The following is an 18,405-nucleotide window of genomic DNA, read 5'->3' on the forward strand; positions in this document are numbered from 1 at the left end:
ACTGGGCCCCAACGCCCACTCTGAACAGCTGGCGTGGGGATGGGAGTGCCCAACATGAATCTTTATATTCACAAACTGATAAAGAAATTTTGGGGGGGACACCTGGGTGGCTCAGTGGTTGAGCATCTACCTTTGGCTCAGAGCATGATCCTAGGGTCTTGGGATCAAGTTCCACATCGGGCTCCCCACAAGGAGCCTGCTTCTCCCTCTCTCTCTCTGTGTCTCTCATGAATAAAGAAATAAAATCTTAAAAAAAAAAAAAGAAAGTTTTGGGAAAAGAGTCAAAATGGCTGGATTTACATGGATCTTCTATTTATAAACTAATAAAGTGCATGCATTGGACTAAGACATTCTTGGGTTAAAAGTCTGTCTTTGTCACTTACTGTGTGGCCTTGGGCAAGTTACTCCAGCTCCCCAAGTTTGAGTTTCTTCATGTGTAAACTGGGGGGATAATAGCACCCAACTTGCAGGGTTGTTGTGAGCAACGAATATGAAACAAGATGGGGCTCAGCACAATCCTGAGCACATTGAAAGTGCTAAAGAAACAAATCCAAACAAACCCACAAACCAACCTTTTTATTATTTAAAAATCTTATGGCATCAGGTCAGGAAGTTTGCACTCAGCCTTTATTTGTAACTCTCCCTGAGTTATGTCATTCCATATTGATTTTAAGAACAAGTGTCTGGAGTTGTCCAATTTTGTTTGTCACCTAGAGTTCAACCCCATTTACCAAACCCTTAACAAGCACTGATTCTGTGTCAGGCTTAATGTTGGGTGCTGCGGCAGGAGATGAAGGGGATTAAGGCCCCTGTCCTCAGGCTTCTCATGCTCAGTTGCTCCTAGCCCATGTGATGGAGATGTCACTATACTGGGAGGTGTGGATGGAAAGAGAGTATATGACCTGTAGGTAAGAGCAGAGATCTAGCTCCAACTACCTTTGTTCAAATACCAGCTGTCACTAGCCAGCTGTGTGACCTTGTAACTTGAGCTCATCATGTCTCCGTTTGATTTCTTCTTTTTATAAAATGGGGACAATAGTAGTATCTTCCCTAAAAGTATTATTGTAATGATTAAATGAGATGCTCCATAGAACTTGCTTAGAAAATGCAGAGCTGGGGGTGCCTGGGTGGCTCAGTGGTTGAGCATCTACCTTTGGCTCAGAGCATGATCCTAGCGTCTTGGGATCAAGTCCCACATCGGGCTCCCCGCAAGGAGCCTGCTTCTCCCTCTGCTTGTGTCTCTGCCTCTCTCTCTGTATCTCTCATAAATAAATAAATAAATAAATAAATAAATAAATAAATAAATAAAATCTTAAAAAAAGAGAGAAAATGCAGAGCTGATTGTAAGCATCACTAGCTATTGAGAGGCAAGAGCCCTAAATTCTAGTTCTCTCTTTCCCACTGAATAGTTTCATGATCTTAGGCAAGACTCATGCCTCTGAATCAAAGGGGAAAGAAGAGGGTTACTATCTTGGCTGGGCTGATGGGTGTTGATTGTCAGGGAGAAATGGGGTAATACTACACACTGGGGATAAGAAGGATATATTTGGAATCCAGAAGCTCCCCTGGGGCACTTCTGTGCCTTCTGTCCCATGGTTAATGCCAATGGGAAACTGCAACAACCTCATTCAGGCAGGAGTTCTCTGAGCCTTGGTATTCTCAATTTAGGAAAAAGGCTGGTGGGAGGGAATTAACTACTTAAATTCCCTTTCAGGTTTACAATTCTCAAGTTCTAAATCCCCACTCGACTTCTAACTTGCTGTGCTTTTTGCACACACAGTTATCTGGGCAAATAGCCAGTTTTATTTTCAGATCACCATGGTAGATGTGAGTAGCTCAGTAATAAGACGGCGTGGCTGCAATTCAAATAGGAAACACACCCACTTCGTATGAAAAATGTCAAATGACAGAGTTAAACATGATGTTTTTCCTACAGTGTCATTCTGAATGGAGAATTACAAAGTTGGATTTCAACGACTGGGCTTTTTCGTTGGCTTTAAGTATAAGGTTATAGTGTAAGAATGGCTGGTTTCAGCTTCTCCTCACACCTTCAACAGAAAGGGTGGCAATTCCTTCCCGTTATAAATAGTTTTCCCTGTGTGTGGCCCTGCAGAGCTGAAGGATGTGAGCTGTTGATTTTCACGTTAGCAGCCACCAGGCCAAGGGACTGTCGTGCGAGGCTTATACAGGAGTTCAAGTGCAGTCAAAGTCCCCTTACAAACCCCACAAATGACACACGGGGCTTTCTAAACCTGGACCTCACAAAATTACTAATGTGTTAATATGTTCTTACCAATTGCCAGCATTAATACTGATAATGGACCTAGTTAAATAGCACATTAGTAGTTTCAAAGGGTTGTTTTGAATTTTAAATTTGTTCAGAGGGAGGATATAGAATGCGATTCTTTTCTCTTTTGGAAAGGTAGATTGGTACTCAATTAAAACCAATTCCTTAAGCAATTGTAAAATTGTCTTCTGGATAGCAGAAAAGAGATATGTCTTCTAATCAGAGAACTAATTAGTGTCAGAAATGCACTGCTACCCCTTTTTTCTTAAAAATTTTGTTGCTATAAAAGTAATAATTAACTATCACTATAGCAAATTTAGAAAGTGGGGAAAAAAACATGCCTACTGTTACCAGTTTTTATTTTTATTTTTTTAAAGATTTTATTTACTTTTTTATGAGAGACACAGAGACACAGGCAGAGGGAGAAGCAGGCTCCTCGCGGGGAGCCCGATGTGGGACTCGATCCCAGGACTCCAGGATCACGCCCTGAGCCAAAGGCAGATGCTAAACTACTGAGCCACCCAGGCGTCCCTGTTACCAGTTTTTAAATCCTTTTTATGTAAGACATGCAGCGTTCACACAGTAATTTTTTTGTTCCTTTCATTTTCTCTGGCAAATTGTTTTTTTTTAATCCCTGAATACTCACTAGTTTGCATTATTCAAAAAGGGATTAATCCATTGATTAATATTGATTAATCCCCATTCTAACTAAATGCCACCGATTTTGAAAAAAAAAAAAAAACATTACAAATTCTCACTTGAGTGAATTTACAAATTTAACCTGAGTTAAAAAACAAGCAAATGGATTAAACGGACATCACACACATCTCTCTCTCTCTCTCTCTTTCTCTCTCTCCTTCTCTCTCTCCCTCTCCCTCTTTGGCTCTTTCTTGAATTTGGGAGGCTGCACTGTAGTTGATTTCATTATTAAGTGGGATTCCAGTCTCACACAACGTGGAACTGCACCCTTTGGGTCCACTGGCATTTCAGAGGTGAGGGGGGCAGGCCCGTCTTTGCCACCCCTCTGGCCCGGGCTCAGTCATCCATCCAGATGGGTAGTAGTCGAGAGGAAGAACTTCCTTCCACTTTGAAGCACCTGTGGCTGATGCTGCCAGGGTCTTACGTCTCTGAAGAGACAAGCACGATTAGGGCTGGGCTGGTCAAAGTGTGCAAAAGCCCCACGTGGGGTGCATCTCTCTCCATGGGACTGTGCCTTCCCAAACTCCACTCTTCCATAAATTGTTAGAATGACTTTTCTGTAATCCCCCGAACCTCACGGACACCATCCTGCTCTGATGCGGGGCCAGGCATGGTGCCTCTCCTTGAGAAACGAAATTTTGCAAACAAATAAATGAAAATAAATTATTATAAGTTATGAAACATTTCACACTTATAGAAAAGTATAGATAGTAATATCATAGCCAGTCCTATTTGACATTCTTGCTATAGATCTCTCTGAAAAGAAATAAATGGTAGCAGTAAATAGTTAAGGACCATCCCCCCCCCCCCCAATTTCATCTCTTCCCTCCTAGAGACCATAGGCATCATTCCTATGGATATTTAACACTTTTTTTTAGATCACATTACTTGTATCCATATAGATTATTGTTTTATAAATGTCCAAAATATTTATACTAGCTAGTATATAGTAGCTTTTCCACTCAAATTTTTATTTTTGAGATTTATCTGTCTCTTGGTCTAGATAATCTAGTTGAATTCAGGTACGATATCTCACTGTGTGAATGCACTGGTTTACTGATTAGTGCTGGGAGCTTGTTTGCTTCTCTTTTCACCACGAGTACACACAAAGCTGGGGTGAATATCCTGGCAGTCCATGCCTCCTGACATGAGTGTGGTTGGAGTTGCTGGGTTTAAGGTGGGGAGACCTTTACCTTGACTAGATTTTCCCAAACTGCTCTTTTAAATAGTAGCAGAAACTGTACTTCCACCAGCAATATGTAAGACTTCTTGCTTCTGCACATCCTCACCGACACTAGTGTTATTGGACTTTTCAAACTTTTGCTTACATGGCAGGTTTGAAATGGCTTCAATGGTCATTTAGTCAAGTGGGTCTTTTCATGAGCCTTTCTCTCTCTCTCATTAATAAATAAATAAAATCTTTTTTAAAAACCATGATTACTATGAATAAAAATGCCATCTGAGTTTCCTTTTCTGTGAACTGCTTGTCCACATCATTGCTCATTTTCTTTTACGTTGTTTCTTGTGTATCTGGTAGGAATTTAAAAGTGCATATGATTTCTACTAATCTTTTCTTCGTTATAGGCATTGAATATATCTTCCCTAGCTCTGTGGCTTTTCTTTCTTCCTTTTCTTTTTAAGTGTATTTTTATTATGGTGTCAAGGAGACTTACAACTAATGGACTATTTGCTGACAGTATCTTAAATCTTAAAAAGATTTTTTTTCTTTCTGATGAAACTTGGTTTTCAGACCTTAAAATGAAAGATGCTAAAATTATATAAAGACCTGGAGACCTCCTGTGCTGTTTCCTACCACTTCTGATAGCTAACATAAAGTTTGCTTTAAAAGAAATTAATTGGGATAATGCTTTAGTCACCCACTTCTTCAAGTCACCTTTTGAAATTTTACAAAAAAAAAAAGAAAGAAAGAAAGAAAGAAAGAAAGAAAGAAAGAAAGAAAGAAAGAAAAAGAAAAAAAGGCACTATGGAGATTGGAATTTCTTCAAAAGAGCCTGAGTCATTCAAAAAAAATTTTTGGTTAAAACACCTATGTTCCAAAGCCAAAAGAAATCATTTAACTGGGAGATGAACCTCATTGTGAGAGATGAAGCAAGCACTGTCTACAGAGCCGCTCATAATCTGCACATAATGGACCAAGGTTTTGGTTCATGGAAAACAATAGCAGGATCAGAAAGTGGCCTGGCATTTGTAGCTCTTCTCAATAACAGCAATTTTCCCCCAAAATAACAAGTTTTTTCAAGAAAATCCTGAGCACTTGGACATTATTTTTAATTTCTAATAAAAATTATATTCAATTAATCTGTTTGACTTATTTTATTTTAGTCTATACGTTGTAATTGCCTCCATCACATATATAACCACCATCCTCATGTGTTGGGAACAATACATAGCAGAAAACACACACACATTTAACTGCAGTGTTGACCTGTAAAAAACAGTGCCATCTAGTTGTTCCCATTTTTTCTTTTTTATTCTTACATCTATAAGGAAGAAATGAGCTATGGGAGCTAGTCTTGTTTTCTATTTTAATATTTACTCTGTTTATCTCTTTTTAAAAGAATAGTGTCTTGTATAGGAGTCTTTGATTTTAATGTAGTCATTAAACATTTTACCTTATGATTTATTGTTTTGTGTCTGTGTCTATGATTTAGGAAATCCTTTTTATTCTGATGTCATAAAGATTTTATCTTATGTATCGATCTAAAAGTTTTAAAACTTAGTTTTTCACACTTGGGAATTTTATCCTTTTGGCAATTTTTGCTTTATATATTTTGAGGCTATGTCATTAGGGGTATAGAGGTTCAGAATTAGTATATATTCATGGTAAGTTTTTCCTTTTGTTATTATCTTATTATCATTTTTATTTATAGTAATCATGGTTTTTAAAAAAAGATTTTATTTATTTATTAATAAGAAAGAGAGAGAGAGAGAGAGAGAGAGAGAGAGAGAGAAAGAGAAAGAGAGAGCAGCAGAGAGAGAAGCAGGCTCCATGCAGGGAGCCTGACATGGGGCTTGATCCCAGGTCTCCAGGATCAGGCCCTGGGCTGAAGGTGGCACTAAACTGCTGAGCCACCCGGGCTGCCCAGTAATCATGTTTTTATCCTGTAATCATTTTGTCTGATGTTAATGGAGCTACAATTGTCTCTTTTAATCAGTATTTGTAAGAGGTTGATTATATTTTTCTATCCCTTTATGTTAAAACTTTGTGTCTTGATGCTTTTCAAGTATATCCCATAAATAAAATATTAAAAATCTATTTTTAGAACCTTAAAATTACTCATTTAATCTGTTTATATTTATTAGATTGCTAGAATATTTAATTTATGTGCATCATACTTGTGTATTTACTGTGCCCTTTGCTGCATCCTCTGCCCCTTCCCTTTATTTTTCCAATTGGACTGAGTACGTTTTCCCTTCTACTCATTTTATTGTTATAGAATATATTATTTTTGTAAGTTACCCTTAAATATTGACCAAAAATCTGCTGCCAGTCAATATCTTTGCCTACCTTCTGCATAAAACAAGTGCTTTAACTCCTCTCACTTTTATACATCCTATCATACACTTTGGAAAAGTGTATCATAAATACACTTTTTTCTCCTATCCTTCAGTGTTATTATTGTTCACTATTCTATTCCCACCTCATTTTTAAGACTCCACTGCCTTGGAAATCATCCTTTATTTTTCATTCATTCATTTACTTATTTATCTATTTTAAAGGTTATTTACTAGAGAGAGAGAGAGAAAGAGAGAGAGAGAGAGAGAACAAGAGAGGGCATGAGTGTCCCACGTGGGGCTTGACCTCAGGACTCTGAGATCATGACCTGAGCTGAAATCAAGGGTTGGGATGTTTAACCGACTGTGCAGCCCAGGCACCCCTCATTTATATATTTTTAACAGTAGATGATTCTTTAGCTTTATGCACAGGTTTCTCAATTTCTTTCTTTGCTCATTATTCCTTTTGGTTCAATCTCTTTCTTCTATAAGAATGGTCTTTAATTGTACTTTCATTAAGTGTCTTTGAGTGATTATCCTAGTTATTTGTTGGAAAATGTCTTCATTTCATTCTTACTATTAGTGTGTTGGAATACTAATTGATAGTTATTTTCCCTCAACACTTTGAACATAATTTTCTAACCTCTGTTGTTGTTTTTGGGAAATGTGTTGAGATTCAACTGTTGTTCCTTTCTGGGCAATCTTTTTACCCACTTACTGTGTATATTTTTTCCTTCCTTTCTTTTTGGGATTCTGAGGTTTATTACATCTATCTATGTATGGATTTATTTATTTTTTACTTTGCTAAGAACTGGTGGTTATCCTTATACCTTAAAATTTACACCTTTATGAAATTCTGGAAAATTCTTGGACATTATGTTTTCAAACATTGCTGCCTATACATTTTCTCTGATCTCTCTTTCTGAAATGCCTATTTGATAAATGCTTGGCCTTATCATTTTATTCTTCTTGTCTTTTAATGGTATTCTTATATATTTAGCGTATTAATCTTTCTCTAATGCATCTTGTGCAATTCCCTTTAATCTATCAGTTCACTAAGTCTCTTTCTAATAATATGTAATCTGCTTAAGCTTTAAATTTCAAGACCTTATTTTATTTCTAAACATTCAATTGGTTCTTTTTCAAACCAGTTAACTTTTCTTCTCATGACATCTTGCTTTGTCTTTGTGGTTCCCTGTCCCCTTTCTTTTAACTCTTTAGTTATTTCAAACTCATTTATTTCATAGTCTCCTTCAAATTTTCTGTTATATCAGGTTCTTGGAATGCTAACCTCTAGTTCTTTGTTTTTACTCATTCTGATTCATGGGGGAGTATTTATTTATATTTTTCTTTATTTTTGTTTGTGAGCTAACTTAGGTGGTGTTTGTTTTCTCTGGGGTATCCTGTCTAGCCTGGGTTATGGAAATATATCCCTCCAGGGTTGTTCTGCTCTTATCCTCTGCCACATAAATGGGTATCCATACCCGATTTTTACATTAAGTTCTCAGCCTTGGGATTCTCATATCATGTAAGTAGTGTGAACCTGGACTTTAAACCCTTACATGGAAAGGTTTGAGGTTTTGATTTCTCCTGCAAGACATGTTTTGTCCTCTACTCAGAACACTAGGCAGAGATACATGTCCTTGATGACCACTGATGCAGTGGGTATTTCCTAGTCCTTCTTTTCACTGGGAATGAGGTCCTTTGAGGGTTCTAGCTGCATATAGGGTCTCAGTTCCAACTCCCCTCCTCCAGGAAGTATAAATCTGCTGTCTTTCCTGCATGAGCCTTCAAATCCAAGCACTTAAGCATGAGTACCCTTTCCTGGGTATAATAACTCTTCCTCCTCTCATCTTCACCTGCAAGAACATGCTCCCATTTCTCTTTTCTGACTCTTACATCTCTTCATTCTCTGAGCCTTAATTTGTACTAATACTTCTTCTGATAATACATCTTGTGGTCTCAAGTCCCTTCACAGTTTAGGCTTCACAACTGTCAGCTTGCTGAAAACATCACCCCTGTTTAATTTTTTTCAGGGTTAATGTAAAACCTTGCAACCTTCTTGCAAAAAATATTTATTGGCTGATCCACCAGTCTGGGCAGCTGCTGTGTGTGGATGTATCTTCTTCTAAAATATATAAGCTGTTTTCTAATTAAACCAATAAAGCTGGGGGTGTCCAGGGGTGTTATTGATATTGTGGTACTGTTTGTGGGCCAGGGCATGGTAAATGGTAGAGGCAGTATTAAGATTTCCTGATTCCTCATGGGAAATCTTGCTTATTCTGGCATTGTCTTATTTCTGGCTGTGCGACAGAAATATTATTTTCACTTGTCAAACTTTCTATAATGGTTAGTAACTGACCAAAGGAGTCTTATCATTATTCTAGATGGCTTAAAGAAAGCTTCATTTTTGGCTATTTAATGCAAAGAATTACATCGTGTCATCATCCCTTTTAACAACATCGTTCCAGTTTTTTTTTTTTTTTTAAGCCAATACAATATTTGCCACCATGATGCTTTTCTAAGCAGAAATGGGTTTCACTTACATCTGGTCTCCATGTCCCTTTCTCCTCCCTTACCAATGCACACCCAGCTTCCCTGAGTAGATTTGCACCAATGGGCCTCTTGCTACACAAAAGATACATTCACATCAAATTGACAAACACTTGCTCCCAAGGGTTGTGTGTTCCTAAGGGTTTGTGGTTGCAAATAGAGTACCATTTTCTCACTTTAAATAACACATTTCCCCCCTTTGATTATGATCTTTCAGTCAGCATTGGATTTAATATCTCTTTCTCCATCAAATTCAGTCTCTAGTAGACTAAATATACACTATTTAGGAATCCTGGTGATTCTTTTATTAAATGAAGAACCTCTGCTGGTAAATAATTCTATCTACCTTTACCATGTTCTTATAATGGGTTTTCTCATAAAAAGTTTGAACAGGGGGCACCTGGGTGGCTCAGTTAGTCGGATGTCCGACTCTTGGTTTCAGGTAGGATCATGATCTTTGGGTCCTGAGATCAAGCCCTGGCTTGGGCTCCCCCTCAGTGGGGAATCTGCTTAAAATTCTCTCCCTTCTCCCTTGGCCCCCCTGCCCTCATGCTTGCACTTGCACACCCTTTCTCTCTCTTGAATAAATAAATCTTTTTTTAAAAAAAAGAAGAAGAATGAGTGAATGCGTAATATTTTTTTTCTCCCTGTTTCACTTTTGAATCACTACCCCTTTAAACCAGAAATAGCAAATATTAAGCCCCGATCTCTCTCCAATATCAGCAGAGAATGCCATGGAGCACTCCTGCGGACAGAATAAACAGCTGTGAGTGTTACCTAAGCCAGCCCTGACCAGTGGGTAATCGAAGTCATATAAATTATCGGTTCTCTCTGGAGAACAGAATTATTATCTGAGTCATTTCCAGAGCCTCTGAAGTGGCACTTCCTGTTGTTAGAAGTATATTATGCTGGGGTAAGATTTTAGCTGCTGGCCTCAGTGAAAGAGACACAGGAACTAGAAAACACACTCCCAGCTGCTGGCGCTAGAAGAAATAATTGGATCCAGCACTCTCATTTCATGGACAAAGAGAGTGAAACCCAAAAGATGTGCCCAGGGTCACTCTGCTAGTTAGAGGCAGTAGTTCTATGACCCAAGAGGTCTGCCTTGGTTCTCTAGATTTGATTTTATTTTATTAAGTTTTAGCAGTTTACCATTTTGCAGAATAGACTATAGCCTCTGAAGTCAGATGGATCTGTGTTAGAGTCCCTGCCCCACCTATTATACTTTTATAGTCTATCTGAGCCTTAGTTTATTTACCTAATAAATGAAGATGATAATGCCCACCTGGTAGGGTTATTACCTCTTTTGGGAATCAAGTGTTTTATTTTTTAAAGGATCCTAGCAACCCAATAATCTGGTTCTTGTGTAATTAGGAGAAATTTCAAGACTCTTTGGGCTCTGAGGACGAGCAGAGAGAGATTCTGTGTTCTTCACCATATTACAGGGGCAACTTCAGTCCCCTCAAAGGAGAGAGAACCAGGCTAGTACTCAAGCAGTGGGTCAGAAGCTCTGGGTTGGAGATGGGGGTGAAGTAGGATAACAAGGTTGGGGAGACCCTACCTGAGCTCAGCCTCCACTGAGCAAGGCAAGGGGATGATGGTTCTCAAATGCATTTGTAGTTCAGGGGACTAGGAGATGACTAATTCAAGGTTCTTTCTTGGGTTGTGTGACCTCCGTGGCTCTGCTGACCTGCTGGATTTGAGCAGACCATATATATGTATATATATGCTCACATATGTATATATATGCTCATATATATGTATATGTGTATATATATATTTAATTCAAATTCAATTTGCCAATATATAGTATAACACCCAGTGTTCATCTCATAAAGTACCTCCTTAGTGCCCTGAGCAGACCAAGTTTAAATAGAGGCAGTTGCAGATGGGACACTGGCAGTGGGTGTGTATGTGTATTCGGCATCTCACATGGTTATCGTCAAACTTAAATTACACCAGGACTTGTGCACATTGCCTCCCTCTGTAATACTTTTCCTAGGAGAAGAGGGTAACAACAATCACCTGGCTTGGCCTGCTGGTAGTGAGAGAGAGAGAGTTGTCTAGAACATCTGGGAGCCTGCAATTTGGCAGAGAAAGCAGTGATAAAAAAAAAAAAGTCAGAAGGGAGGCCAAGTAAGTCTTTCTCTTCTTGCTGGTAAGGAATGAAATTCAGCAGCAGAATAGTGTGGAGAAGAGCTGGGTGCCTAGGCCCTGGGTTCTCCTTATCCTATGGGTAAACAGATGACCTCAGCTTCTTGTCTTATTGAAACAGTCCCTTCCCTGCTGTCACTAGAAAATGCAGGGAAAAAATGGAAGAGGGGAAAAATACTGCCATAGAAAAGTAATGGAAAAAAACCAGAAATGGAGAGCAGAAAAATACAGTGAGAAAATCAAGCCCTTAGGAGCTTTGGCATTTTGTGCAGTGATCCACCCTGGAATCGAATTGATTTGAATATGATCCATGAAAAGCATCTTTAAATTAATCATATGCTGCTGATGTTATAAATTTTCCAGCTGGTAAGAACCATGGCAATCATCTCTAGCAGCCTTTCTTTCCTGTCAGTGAGGCATCTCTGGCCCCCCCAAAGCAAAAGGACCTGTGTGAGCTGCAGCACACACAGCTGGGGAGGGTGTGAAACCACCACCCAGCTCCATTTCTTCACTTGGCTTTATTTTGGTTCTAGGCATGCAAAACTTATCTGGTTTCCCCTTCTCTGCACATCTGCACACCCCTACCAACTCTTTCACCACCAGTGGAGAGTAGCTTTTGTTCACTGACGGAAAGGGGGGCACCGATGTCAGGTATGAACCAGGAAGAGAGGGGCGCTCTCTTCCCAGTCCCCTCAAAGTTGTGCTCATCTCAAACAAGACCTGGGTAACATGGTCCAAAACCAGCCAAGAAATAGCAACAATGGCCCCTGATTTTATAGCTATGAATTTTTTTTTCTCTTGCACATTTTTTCACAGTTTAATCTCCCAACTTACTTTTCTGTTTCCATCCTCTCTCTGTGTTTCCCTGATCTGTTCCACTCAGTGTTGTCAGAACTTTCCGTCACTCCTCTGGTCACAACACCTCTGTACCAAAACCTTAGGTGGCTCCCAATGATCGTGGTTTAAAGCCTAATTTCTTTAGCTCAGCATTCAAGATCTAGGACAGATGAGTTTTACTAATCTTATAGCCACAGAATCTGTAATGAAATGCTTCTCTAAAAAACCCCAAGAAGCTGAACCCCATACCAATTTTGGTGAGGATCATTGTATAGTTTATTTTTAAAAATCCAAAAAAGCCAACCCTGTAACCTTTGCTTTAATATTAAAAGTAAAATTAAAATGGATCACCCTGAGTGATGTGATGCAGTTATACACTGAGTTACACCTTAACTATTCCATTTACAGTGGATATTATCCTACTTTTTCCACTAGAAAGTGGCTCTGGATACAAGCTGAGCTGTGAGATTAGGCTGGCAAACTTACTTCATTTTCTAATGAGAGTGGTTTCCCCTTGATTTTTTTGTTTGTTTTTGCTTTTTTTTAATCTATTTTTTTTGTTTGTTTTGGTCTTATGCAAGGGAAGACTCAGTGTTTAAAGAGAATAAATCACCTTGAAAGCCCAAATAGTTTCCTGTGTATAAATTAGGCCTCTCAACTTGTTACATTCGGGGTCATTAGATAATGGCTTTGTGATGACGCCTCTTGCAAGTTGGTTCTAAAAATTGGTGACAAATTGAATAATGCAGAACTGTGAAAGAGCCAATTGTCTATTTATGTGTGAGATGTACCTTTTAATTTTAAGTCCAGGATACTGGCAAAGGTTTTGATTAGGGGAAAGGAAATGCCCCTTCCCTTCTCACTGGCCAGCAAATGCCCCCACATGACTTTAAAAGAGAAAGTATTTAGAAAGAATATAATTTTAAGGAAAAGTGCCTTAGAATTAGTCTAATTTTTTCTCTCTCCTTTTTTGTTTACTTAATTTTCTATTTTAATCTCTCATTCAATATTTCCTTAATATGCTCTAGTTCATCAACCGTATTAAACTTCAGAATTCTCTTAAACTGAAAATTGCCTTTCACATTACTTCTTCCTTTCAAATCCCCTGTTCTATTTTGCTTAATAAAATCCCTTCTGCTGTCAGTCTCCCATTAGTTTATTAGTCTTCTGTACTATCTTCTTGCTTTGGGGCAATCAAATAATCTCACCCTTTGCTGAAAGGAATGAGTTCCTGTAGGCAAATGAAAATGTACTTTGAATTTCTCGAATACAATTTTTTTTAAATTTTTTAAAAAAAGATTTTATTATTTATTCATGATAGAGAGAGAGAGAGAGAGAGAGAGAGAGAGAGAGGCAGAGACACAGGCAGAGGGAGAAGCAGGCTCCATGCCAGGAGCCCAACGTGGGACTCAATCCGGGGACCCCAGGATCGCGCCTTGGGCCAAAGGCAGGTGCCAAACTGCTGAGCCACCCAGGTATCCCCCGAATATGAATTTTATTGTCTATAGATGCAATGTATAACACTGATAGTTTAGGGCAAATCTATCTTCCAGAAGCCATCCATCAGGAACATTGAAGATCTGGGTTTCTGTTTTTAGAAATAATAACTTGCATTACCTTGGTTAGTTGGGTCTGCAATTTTGTTTATTTGAGGGGATCCCTGGGTGGGTCAGCAGTTAAGTGCCTGCCTTCAGCCCAGGCCGTGATCCTGGAGACCCGGAATCTAGTCCCACGCTGGGCTCCCTGCATGGAGCCTGCTTCTCCCTCTGCCTGTGTCTCTGCCTCTCTCTCTCTCCCCCCACCACACCCCCATGTCTCTCATGAATAAATAAATAAAATCTTTAAAAAAATTTTGTTTATTTGACAGTTACATGAGAAGGATTCAAATCCCTTCACTAAGTATGAAAACTAAAGCAATCCTTGCTTGGATTGCATCTTGGATGCAATCCTAAGATCCCCATACTATGGGGACTTGGTATTGTTTTTATTTTAGTAACAATATTCTAAGCAATAGTTCCTTTTTTTTTTTTTTTTGGTTCTTATTTTTACTAACAACTTGTGGTCTGTGTTTTTTCCCCATTGTAGCTTCAGTGTTCAGCAGATTTGTTGAGTGAGTGAATAACTAACTAAAGAGCCACTATTTTTCTCTTTCTTAGATGGAATGATTGAAGCCTAGAAAAGGTGTGAGTTGCCCAAAGTCTCATGCCGAATCTTTGGACCCCTGAATCTAATCCTCTGAAAGAACATGAAGGTGGACCTGCAAAATCATTATCCATCTGCTCATATGAGATACATTAAGATTGGTCTCTTTTGGAGAGAATTTTTAAATTGTGGTTGGACAGTATGAGTGCAGCATTTGAATCTCAACCCTAACCCTCTTTGGCTGTAAAGCCTTGGGAAAGTCATTTAAATTTGATAATCATTATATGGAGAATTGGGATAATCATATAAGATTAAATGAGTAGATGTGAGATATCCTGTTCAGAAGTATTATGATGTAGCTTTATTGTTATCCTTGACTTTAAGAAGAACACTCAATAATTTGCCATATTGGTATCACATATCTAAAGAGATAGCATCATAATGCTCAATGGACAAGTTCTCCTCAGATTCTTAATATACTGCAACAGCACCATAGTATTTGTTTGTAACCATAACTTGGAGGCAGAAAGGAAGAACACAGACTAGTCACTAAGATAGTATTGAAAACAGAGAAGTTTTGTTCCTATTTTGAAAGCTAAGTTCTATAGAGGCATATTTTAGTTATCTATATTAGGAATTTATTTCTGGCACAACAGTCTATACTCATTCAGATATTTTTTTCCTCTGTATTCTGATGCTAGAATAGAAAGTGTGTCAAAAGTCTGTGTGACTAGGAACGAATTTAAAATGATTCCCAAACTGTCTGTGTAGTTTGTGCCTGCTTGGAAGCAGGGTAACCAGTCAGGTCAAGGGGAGAATAAAAATAGTTAAAATAGTTATTTGGCCTCTTTCAGAGGTAATTGTCTGATTTTTTTTTTTAAACCTTTTAAGAGTTGATTCCTTCGGCATTTTGTGGATGAGTCATAGTCACCCATGAGTGTTTTCTGTACTGAGAGTGACGAATGGATACGGTTTCAAATGTCAGGGTCCATACATGGAGATTACTGACAAGGATGAACCAGACCTCAGTGCCCTCAGAGCAAGGTCAGATCGTGGTACCCTCCGAAGCAGAATAAACAAAACCAGCACCAAATACAAGAGATTTGCCCCTTACAGAAATAACCTAACCTAACCTAACCTTACAGAAAAAACTTAGGGTGGTTTATTCGTGATTGGTGGTTAAATTGGGACATCTTTCAGAACTCCTTAAAGGAGACTAGCATGTAATAGGAGATAGGCTATGAATTAAGAAGCTATAACACCTCTGAGGTAATATTCTAACAGAAGATGAGGACTGCATTGAGACTAGATAAAGTCTCTGTCTTCTACTGAAAGTATTCACCAAAGTTTCTCCAACACTAGGGAAAGTGGAAACAAGATCCTCTTGTGAGGGTCAACTAGAAGGGCACAACTGTTCCAGTAACCTGAAAGGTGTTCTTGGGTGGAATCTGAAAGAATTCTCTATCTCTGTTACAGCCCGGATGGCACATTTCACGAGACTGTCTAATGCCTTTGATCTTTATCTTGTGCGTACAGCTTCTCTTTGATCACTCGTCTGGTTTTCTTGCTATCTTAATACCAGGAAGGGAATTACCTGGGCAACACTCTAGTTTCCCCCCATTGCACATGACTATATTGCATCTAGCTCACAAATCAGCCTCTGGGGATTTTGGGGCGGGGGGGGGGTGGATAGTTTGATTCTGCTGAGCTAGATGACTTTTGGGAGAACTGATAAAACTGAGTTTCTGTACCTGATATGCCTGGTCAGATTGTGAGACAATCATGAGCCCATGAAGCCCTGCCTGAAAAGCCAGTTCTTGAATTTCTCTGCTCTCTCCCTTGCTCCTATTTTCAATATGCTCTTTACTCAAACACCACCTGTTTTTTTTTTATTGTTGTTGTTTTAAGATGATTCATCAGAAAGAATTTAAACAGAAAGTGTGAATTCCATTGATTTTCTAAAAACAAAGAACCTATCATTGTAAACTTTATGTATACTAAACTATGCATACTATGCTGATCAATTCAGGTAAAACATCTCTCCCCTAAAGAAGAAATCGTGTGGGAGTTGTCTTTTTTTAACTTTCTTGGTTACAAGCAATATTGCTTAACTCCATCTAATTACCCAATTATCTGGTCTCTGGGATTATGAATCTAATAACCTGCCACTTACAATGAATTTTGGATGATGGGAGCCCTGGACTCTGTCCTCTTTCCTCTTGGGCACACTGTTCTCTGTGATAATCTCTACTTGAGCAATGGCAATCATATATATATATATATATATATATATATATATATATATATATATATATACTCTAGACTAGAAAGTGTGTCAAGTTCCTCCATAACAAGCTTCTTAATATGATAGATGGACCAGCATAGCATGGGAAATGATAAGTTGTGGGTATTCTAAATAAGGTCTCAGAATGAGCTTCCTGGCAGTGCAATCAGTCATTTCCATCCATTCTTAGGTGGTTATGCAAAGAATGGGGGCAGGGGTGGTGGAGAGTGGTAAAATGTTTGTTATCTACCCTTGGAAAGCAGTAGTTTGATGTGGAGGGGAGAGCATGAGACTGGGAGTCAGGGAATCTAGCCACAGTGCTGCTTTTGATTGTGCAACTTTAAGCAAGTGGCTTCACCTTTTTGGCTCTCAGTTTCCACTCTATAAAACGAGTGGATTAATTTATATGATTTCTATTGGATGAATATTGAATAAGAAGTGACCAGAGAAAAAGAAGTAGGGAATAACCAATCTTGGAACCTAAATATGCACAGACTAAGTAGACTATGAAATAAAATTTAAGACCACAGGCCTGGTTAAATTATTAGGAATGTGCAGATGGGTGAAAAATTCAAATCTGTTTAAAAGAGGGCTGGTGTTTTGGGGTCTGAAATCCTATCTAATATGCTATGCGTGTGAGCAACTTCATTCTTCTGAAGGATCCCTCATCTAGAAAATAGAGAGGCTGTGATCATTTATATGCAAGCATGAACAGCATATTATTTACAGAACCACCAGAGATTAAGATGCCTTCTGTTCAGGCTGTGCCTCTATAATCTCTGGCAGTTTGAAATGAGGAGGCAGGGGAGGGGTGTGAGGCGGGGGAAGAATGTCCTGCCAGTGTGTTTGGTATGATATTTGTGTTTCTGAAGAGAATGCTCTCATGTAGAAGCAGCCCAGGATCTGATCTATCGTCTGGCTGTAATAAAGGAACTATATCTTAATAGCGAGCAATGGAAAACTTGGAGCTTCATAAATACTTAATAATCACATTGTGTGTTACATTGGATTATGTTCAGATGATGAATAAAATTCCTGAAGGCAGCACAGAGCAGGCAGGACAAAATGCTATGAGCTAAGAGGATGGACTAGGCTCTAGTCTTTGTCTTGCCACTAATTTGCTGCCGACCTTGGGCAAGTCACTTGACATCTCTGGGTTTTAATTACTTCAGCTGTAAAATACAGAGAAAGAGGGAGGCCGGGATGATATCTGAGGTTCCTTCTAGCCATGAAATTCTGGTGTTGCCTATGAACCAACCCTGAATTCAGCGGTATTTCTAAAATATTCATAAAACCTCTGTTCAAAGGATAAACTTCCGGCTGAATAAATATATCCACCCAGCTGCACTCAAGTTTCTTTGGAGTCTTTCTGATACAGACCTTGCATCATTCCTAGCCAGGTCTCTAACTAACCACATCAGCCCACAAATAGGTCATTTACATTCACACTTCCAGCATTGGTTTATGCTGTCCCCATTTCTACAATGGCCTTCCCTTTTATTTAGCTACATGAGAAAATGAGAAAATATTGCATATCATTCAAAGTAGAATTCCATTGTTCTTTCTCTATGGATGTAAATCATTCCTGATCTTTCCTTGAGGATTCCTCAAAACAAGTCATAGCATATATTGCTATGTTGCATACATGATTAGTGGAGTTTACATCTGTCTGACTGTCAGATTGTTGCTGAAGGGAAGGATTGTGTTCAATGCTCAGCTAGACCCACGCTTGTCACAAAGTCAGAGCATAACCCAGTGTTTCACCAATGGACTGCAAAGATTTTCAGAATCATGACTCACTCATTTTTGGGTCTCCATATGGTAACCTTTAGTCTGGGCCTTGCAATATGGGATATTAACCTATTGGGATACCTGTCCCTGCTGATGTGGGGAGGGGGGTGTCTTGTAGAAGCTTCTGAGGACCAGTTTGAAA

The sequence above is a fragment of the Nyctereutes procyonoides genome, unplaced genomic scaffold, assembly GCF_905146905.1.
Source record: "Nyctereutes procyonoides isolate TBG_1078 unplaced genomic scaffold, NYPRO_anot_genome, whole genome shotgun sequence".
In the NCBI taxonomy this organism is placed as follows: Eukaryota; Metazoa; Chordata; class Mammalia; order Carnivora; family Canidae; genus Nyctereutes; species Nyctereutes procyonoides.